The sequence below is a fragment of the Mus pahari genome, chromosome 18, assembly GCF_900095145.1.
Source record: "Mus pahari chromosome 18, PAHARI_EIJ_v1.1, whole genome shotgun sequence".
NCBI lineage: Eukaryota > Metazoa > Chordata > Mammalia > Rodentia > Muridae > Mus > Mus pahari.
Genome location: NC_034607.1, coordinates 10,517,891 through 10,526,090, shown reverse-complemented (window position 1 = coordinate 10,526,090; position 8,200 = coordinate 10,517,891). Strand labels below are relative to the sequence as shown.

At 40.4% G+C, this 8,200-nt stretch overlaps 1 protein-coding gene across 1 annotated transcript in view; it reads left to right on the top strand.

Annotated features, from left to right (window-relative positions):
* The window catches only part of Cd2ap (CD2 associated protein), a 74,869-nt gene that overhangs the window by 5,522 nt on the left and 61,147 nt on the right, over positions 1–8,200 (top strand). The window lies entirely within an intron of this gene.

Here is an 8,200-nt window from a genome sequence, read left to right as displayed (position 1 = left end):
AAACCAAAACAAACAAACAAACAAACTTAAAGTTTGGTCACCTTTAATTCTGTAAAATTGCTATCATATCTGCTGTAAAGATTCAACTCAGTTAAGTAGCAGTCAGTCAGGCTGGAAGTCTTTTTAGGTGAGGTAGGGGGCAGAACATAAGTTTGGGAAATCTAGATGGGTTCATATGTGCCTACAGTCAGCATGTGAACCATTTATGTGTAGCAAAATGTCGTTTGTAGAAAGACAGATGGGGCAGGTCAGATGGGTGTGTGGTAAGGTGGTGCTTGGTGGCTTCTACTAGGTAGAAGCTGAGATTGGCATTCAGGGAGGAAATGAGAGGAAATGGGGTTTGGCAGAAGGCCTCAAAGACCTAGCCACAGGGAAATGGAGTAAGACAAAGTCCAGCATTCTTCTGAGAGAAATACAGGGTAGGTGCTCCCCTCCCCTCCTCCTTCCCCTCCCTCCCTCCCTCCCTCCCTCCCTGAAAGGATCCTGATTATTTACTGAGATTGTTTTAGAGGAGCCCAGAAGTATCTCTGACAAGATGCTTTAGCTCCACAACTATGCATCTTAGACTGCGTGTGTCTTGAGAGTATATTGGTAGTCAGCTTGTTTACTATCTACCTATAGTGATCATGGATAGCTTTGGGTTTTAATGTGATCCTCCGATTATCAAAATGAGAGTATCCCTTGGTTACAGTCTAGCATCCTCTTACTTGGTCTTAGTGATTTGACAGACTTGCTTTCCAGTTCTGCCCCCGCCCCCCTTGGAGGCTGGGTCCTATTATGTTCCCTTGGATGACCTCAGACTTCTGGACTTTAGCTGTCTAAATGTGCCAGACACCATATCGGATGTTTCTTAGGTTATTTAAGATGATTCAGTGTCCAGGTAATTTGTGTTCCAAGGGAGTGACTGTGGAGTAATTTAATCACTAGGCATTTTAAGTAGAAATATATATATTCTGAAGTTTTCATTGAAGTAACACAGTTACCACTAACTTACAAAAAAGGTGTAGGGGATGGAAATGTCCTCAGTGTTAACAGACTGACTGAATTCGTTATGTCCACCCCAAAAAGAATGGTATTAATACAAGGTCAAAGAAAAGAGCTGCTGCTGAGAGATTAATTAAGAAGTATTGTTTTTTTTTTTTTGAAAACGATCTTATAAACCCTGGATTCTGATATGAATGTTCCTTTGTCTTCCTGTTGTTCTGATGTTATAAACCTGTGTGGCTTTTTAGTGTTGTACTAGAAATACAAAGTAACAATAGGAATGAAACAACATGGGAATTTTTTTGAAACCCAAACCATTTAAGGAGGGATGTGATCTAGTGTCAGAAATGTTAAAATGTAATGAGAAACATAAAGACTATATAATAAAAGCTTCCCTTTTGAAAGGAAGTAGGATTTATTCATCTCATTAGTTTGATCAGTGATTAAGTACTTGGCAGATGTGATTGTTTTCTTTTGCTGTGCAAAAATACCTGAGATAATCAAAAGGAGGGAAAGTTTATTTTAGCTTACAATACAAAATTTCAGTTTATGGTTTATAGTCTCTTAATTTTTGTTTTTGGGCTGGCAGCATCATTATGAGAGCATGTAGTTCAGGAAGTCTGTTGTCTTAATGATTGTGTTGATGATTCATTATTATTATTATTATTGTCAAGTTGACACAAGCGAGGGTCATCTGGGAAGAGGAAACTTCAGTCGAGAAAATGCCTTCCTCAGATTGCCTACAGGCAAGCCGATGGTGCATTTTCTTGATTAATGATGAATATGAGAGGGCTTAGCCCACTGAGGGCAGTGCCACCCCTTAACAGGTGGTTCTCTGTTGTGTAGAAAAATAAGCCAAGCAAGACTGTATAAGCGGGCTGGAGAAATGGCTTAATGGTTAAAAGTGCTGGCTGCTCTTCCAGAGGTCCTGAAAGAGGTCCCGGCAACCACATGGTGGCTCACAACCATCTGTAATGGGATCTGATGCCCTCTTCTGGTGTGCCTGAAGACAGCTACAGTGTACTCATATATAATAGATAAATAATTCTTAAAAACAAAACAAAACATATAAGCAATGACCTTCCATGGCCTCTGCTTCAATTTCTGTCTCTAGGTTCCTGCCTTGAATTCCTGCCCTGACTTTTTTTCGTGGTGAACTAGGATCAGTTAGTGTGAGCCAAACCCATTTTGGTGGTGACTTGTATCACAAAGAAGCCTAAGACTGTATTAGTTGGAAATCATAAAAGAGAGACACAGAGATTGTGATCCTAAAGGACATTATTTAATGACTTAATTTCCAGTGTGTTCTACATCCTGAAGTTTTCACCACCTAATAGGGCCATCGTGGGTGACTAGGCCTTCAAATCAGGAGTCTTTTCGACATTCATGAACCAGACTATATCAGCAGTGAGTAAGCAAGATGCTTGCTTACTTTTCTCTGGCATCAAGTCAAAACAATTCTTTGGGCCATGTGTGGTGGCACTTGTTTGTAACTCTAGCTTTTGGGATGCAGAGGCAGGTGGAGCTCTGAGCTGGAAGCCAGCCTTGCCTTGTCGAGAGAATTTTCGGGACTATGTGAGACCTGTCTCAGAACAAATAACCACCCTCCCAAAACATGACAAACAGTTCTTTGGTATACATACAACTTTATCCCTTTACTAAAGGGAAAAGCAAATTTGTCTGCTAATAAGATAAAAATATTTTAAATTTTATTAATGTGTATGAGTGTTTGCCTACATGTCTATATACCTTGTGTGTGCTTAGTGCCTAAGGAGGCCACAAGAGGATGTCAAATCCCTTGAACTAGAGTTGAAAACCGTTAAGCCAACATGTGGTTGCTGAGAATTGAACCTAGGCCCTCTGGAAGAGCAGCCAGTGCTCCTAATTACTGAACCATTTCTATAGCTCCCATGCACATTAAGTCTTGACAGAGTTTTTAATACTACATGATGCAGAATGTTGGGTTTCAGACCTTGGACAAGCTGCTGAGGTGTCTGTTTAACATGTCAAAGCAGATTTAGCCTCCAAGTTCTCCCAGCATCCCTTAGTCCCTACCCACAAGGTATGGCACGCATACCCTGCTCTCTACCTTGAACTTTCTAGCCTAGCGGTTGGGCTCCTTCTCCTCCAGAGGCTCTTCTCTATATAATCCAGACATTTTGGTTTAGGTCTCCCCCAAGCCCCTTTCCTTGGGACCTGTGAACACCACCCCCACCTCACCTCGCAGAGCTGCCTCCAATAAGCCTATCTGTTTTTACTTTTAATTTGATTTGCATTAGCTTTTCTCATTAGAGGAGAAAACCTGTTTACAACATCTTCAGATTTTACAGTTGATTGAAAGGTTTTTTGATTTAAACATAAATCGGTTCTTGCTGTATTGCTATAACTCTGGTTTGCCTTGGATTTGTGTTGTAGATTGGGTGGACTTTGAATTTTTAACAGTTATCAGTGTTGGAATTACTGTTGTGCGCCACTATGCCTGGCTGATATGTGATCAGTATCAATTGCCAGTGCTGAGAAGATCAATTCTTGTGGATATGTAGTATAAAATGGCAGCAATGAGAGCCATGACAGAAATTATTGGAAATTCTATCCTAATCCAAAGTAAAATGCATTTTTTTTTTCTTTTTTAAAAGACAGGGTTTCAGGCCGGGCGTGGTGGTGCAGGCCTTTAATCCCAGCACTTGGGAGGCAGAGGCAGGCGGATTTCTGAGTTCGAGGCCAGCCTGGTCTACAGAGTGAGTTCCAGGACAGCCAGGGCTACACAGAGAAACCCTGTCTCAAAAAACCAAAAAAAAAAAAAAAAAAAGGCAGGGTTTCCCTGTGTAACAGTCCTGGCTGTCCTGGAACTCACTCTGTAGACCAGAACTCATAGAGATCTGCCCACTTCTGACTCCTGTGCCCTGGGGCTAAAGGTGTGCATCACCATGCCTGGCTTTATGGTTTTTTGTTTTTGTTTTGTTTTTAAAATGAGCTGTAAGATTAAAGAGTTTAAAGAGTACTTTTTCAAGTCAAACATTTCAATCCAATTCAATCCAGTGGTATACTAATTTGACACTTATGCACTGAGAGATAGTAGGAAAACAGTTACTTGTTTTCTGTAACTAAACTGTCATGTTTCTATAAGAGACAAAAACCATGTACAGTAAACACCGCAGTGTACTGTACATGTGGTTTTGAACCTGAGTGTTCAGTGCTGATTGGAATTGCCTGGTGTGGGGGCATTTGTAGTGCAAAGTTAGCACGTTATGTGTTCAGAATGTAGGTGTATTGAAGATGAGCCTTATAGCAGGAGTAAGTGTCACTAGAAATATCCTTTTTCATCTATATTCATTTTATGGTTGATTTTTGAATTAATCTTTGGTCATTATGTATTCAGAGATTTCTTACTATTGCTAGATGTTTTTTAGTGTGCACATTCAATTATAAGAGTCTGTGAGGTTGTGATTCACAGTTTAACAAGCTTGATATTAGAATATTTAAAACTTTTTTTTTATTAGATATTTTCTTTATTTACATTTCAAATGCTATCCTAATGTCTCCTATACCCTCTCCCCGCCCCTGCTCCCATACCCACCCACTCCCACTTCTTGGCCCTGGCCTTCCCCTGTGCTGGGGCATATAAAGTTTGCAAGACCAAGGGGCTTCTCTTTCCAATGATGGCCGATTAGGCCATCTTCTGCTACATATGCAGCTAGAGACACAAGCTCAGGGGGTACTGGTTAATTCATATTGTTGTTCCACCTACAGGGTTGCATCTCCCTTCAGCTCCTTGGGTAATTTCTCTAGCTCTATTTAAAACTTTTTAAATAACATTTAGATTGCTATTGTATTAGTCGGGGTTCTCTAGAGTTGCAGACTTAGATGGATGGATAGTCTCTATATAGTAAGGGAATTTGTTATGATGACTTAAACAGTCTGTAGTGCAACTCTCCAACAATGGCGAGCTGTGAATGGGAGGGCAAAGGATTTAGCAGTTGCTCAGTCCCACAGGATTAGTAGATTCCAACAGATGTGCTGGCAAACAGGCAAAGAGCGAATGTTCTTTCTTCCAATGTCCTTATGTAGGTCTCCAGCAGAAAGTGTGGCCCATATTAAAGGTGTGTACCACCACACCTGGATCTGGGGCTTGTTTTGTCCCAGGATGACCTTGAATTTAGAGATCTCCTTGCTTTAGTAGTCTGGGATTAATAGCCACTATGCCTCAAGATATCTATGCCCAGATCCAGGTCAGAAACTTGTGTCTCCCAGCCTCAAGATCTGGATCACTGGTGAGTCTTCCAGCTCTGGATTGTAGTTCATTCCAGATACAGTCAGGTTGACAATTGAGAATAGCCGTTACAGTCCACCCCACTGCTGGTGCCAACTTCTATCTTAGGGTTTTATTGCTGTAAACAGATACCATGTCTTATAAATGACAACCTTTAATTGGGGCTGGCTTACAGGTTCAGAGGTCTATTACCCTCAAGTCAGGGACATGGCAGCATCCAGGCAGGCATGGTGCAGGAGAAGCTGAGAGTTCTACATCTTCATCTGAAGGCTGCTAGCAGAATACAGTGGGGACAAAATGCTTGTACCCTAGGCACTCAGAGGGAAGGTTGTTGTGTGTTGTGATTGGTGTTAACAGTTATTATTTATTAGGTATTTCTGTTTGAGGTACACTTTGAAGGTCTTTTCTAAATACTGTTTAATTCTCTCAAGTCTTCATTTTTGAGTACTGTTATTAATCTTGGAAAAGTTTTTTTTGACATTATGTGCATTTGTGTGGGAGTGTGCTTGTGCCATAGTAGGACAACTTCCTGAGTTGATTCTTTCTTCCACTTTATAACTCATGGGTCCTAGGGATTGAATGCAGGTCATCAGATTTGGTGACAGGCACCGGTACCCGCTGAACTGTTCTGCTGGCCTCTGTTGTCACTCTTACAGTTAGGGAAACAACACTGTGGCAAGTACTTCAAGGCCAGGGCTTGGATCTAGGTTGGCCGGTTCACTGTTTGAACTGTGTGTTATAGAGTAGAACAGCTCATTCTTTCATTGAGAGCTATTTGGGTTACAGCTTGTAGACGTTCTTGATCTTACCCTGCTCTGTCTTTTCTTACATCTATTGTGTCATTTTGATTGTAATTTTTGTAAATTTTGTAAGTTTTGGAATCTGTTATTATCTCCTTCCCTTCTTTCTTGGTGCTAAGGATTAAACCCCAGGCCCTTAGCCCCAGCCTACTTAATCTTTTTGACTCATCCAAGCAATATTAGAAAGTGTAAACTCAAGGAGTGCAGAGAGCTTTGTTTTTTCTTAGATGTATCCCAAACACTTAGACTAAGTGTTTTAAAGGGATAACTAGGTAAATATTTGCTGAATGAAGATTGAAGATGATTACACCTGTTTTATATATGAAAACTAAATTGACTGGAAATCAAAGTTAGCACATTTGAAATGCGACTTAAAAATTCTGAGCAGAGCATTTTAGTTCAGTGCGTTGTGTAGTGTACTCCATGTAGCAATTTAGTTTCTTGGAATGCCAGGGCCAGGAAGCAGGAGTGGGTGGGTTGGTGAGCAGGGGGATGGGGAGGGGATAGGGAGTGTTCGGAAGGGAAACCAGGAAAGGGGATAACATTTGAAATGTCAATAAAATAATCTAATTAAGAAAAAAAGAATCGTTTCTTTTTAAATAAGTGTATTTTGGGGATGCCTAGAAATATGAAGAGATTCAAATGATTGTTTCAGAAATTTTCATGAACCATACATTTGCTGTTATAGTTTTTAATGTCCACAGGAGTAGTATGGCAAAATTATTAACAATCCTTAATCTTTAGAAGTATAGAGACTGGGCTGGAGAGATGGCTCAGCGGTTAAGAACACTGACTCTTCTTCCAGAGGTCCTGAGTTCAAATCCCAGCAACTACATGGTGGCTCCCAACCATCTGTAATGAGATCTGATGCTGTCTTCTGGTGTGTCTGAAGATAGCTACAGTATTCTTACATATAATAAATGAATCTTGAAAAAAAAAAAAAGAAGTATAGAGACTGTTGCTTATCCCAGGATGTGGGGGAGTCAGGCTCAGACTCCAGTGGTCTGATTTGAAGCATGTCTTCTTAAAATTTTCTTAGAACATTTTAGGAAAGGAAGAAAACGTTGAGTTAAGAAAACAAAATAATAAGATTAAAACTACTACCTTATTATATGAAAATAAAGAAACTTAGGTAGGTATAATGAATGGTGTTCTGAATACTGTGAATCCCAGCTACTCTGAAAGTCTGGGAGACCTGCCTGAGCAACTGAATGAGTCCCCTTCTCGAAACAGAAATAATTCAAGGAAACTTAACTCTCCTACAAGTTGTGGATGGATATCATAATTCATTGTCCAAGTATTTAAGAAACTCCTTTCTTGGGCTGAAGAAACCCAACCCCAAATCCCAGCAACCGCATGGTGGCTCACAACCATCTGTAATAAGATCTGACGCCCTCTTCTGGAATGTCTGAAGACAACTACAGTGTACTTACATGTAATAATAAATAAATCTTAAAAAAAAAGATAATATTTTTAAAAAAAGGAAACTCCTTTCTTTTATGAAATTTTAAATATACTATATTCCACATTGTTTCTGTCCTAATCAGTGTTCTGTTGCTGTGAAGAAAGGTCGTGACCATGCTAAGTCTTATAAAAGAAAGCATTTAACTGGGGCTCACTTGGAGTTTCAGAGGTCAGTCACAGTGGTAAGCATGGCAGCTCAAAGGCAGACATGGTGCTGGATAAGTTGACAATTCTACATCTGGATCCACAGGCAGCAGGAAGAGAGAGACTCACTGGACCTGGACTGAGTTTTTGAAATTTTAGCTCACCTTTAGTGACACTCTCTCCAACAAGGCAACATCTCCTAACCCTTGTAGTAGTGGCACTCCCTGATGATTTAACCATTCAAATCGATAAGCCTATGGGGACCAGTCTTATTCAAAACAATATAGTTTCTTTATGTATGTATTCATTAGGTTTTCCTTTTTTCTCAGTTCTGTACAACTTTGAACGTTTAAATGTTTTGGTCTGATTTGAAAGAAGATTAACAAGCCAGGCGTGGTGGCGCATGCCTTTAATCCCAGCACCCGGGAGGCAGAGGCAGGCGGATTTCTGAGTTCGAGGCCAGTCTGGTCTACAAAGTGAGTTCCAGGACAGCCAGGGCTACACAGAGAAACCCTGTCTTGAAAAAACCAAAAAGGGG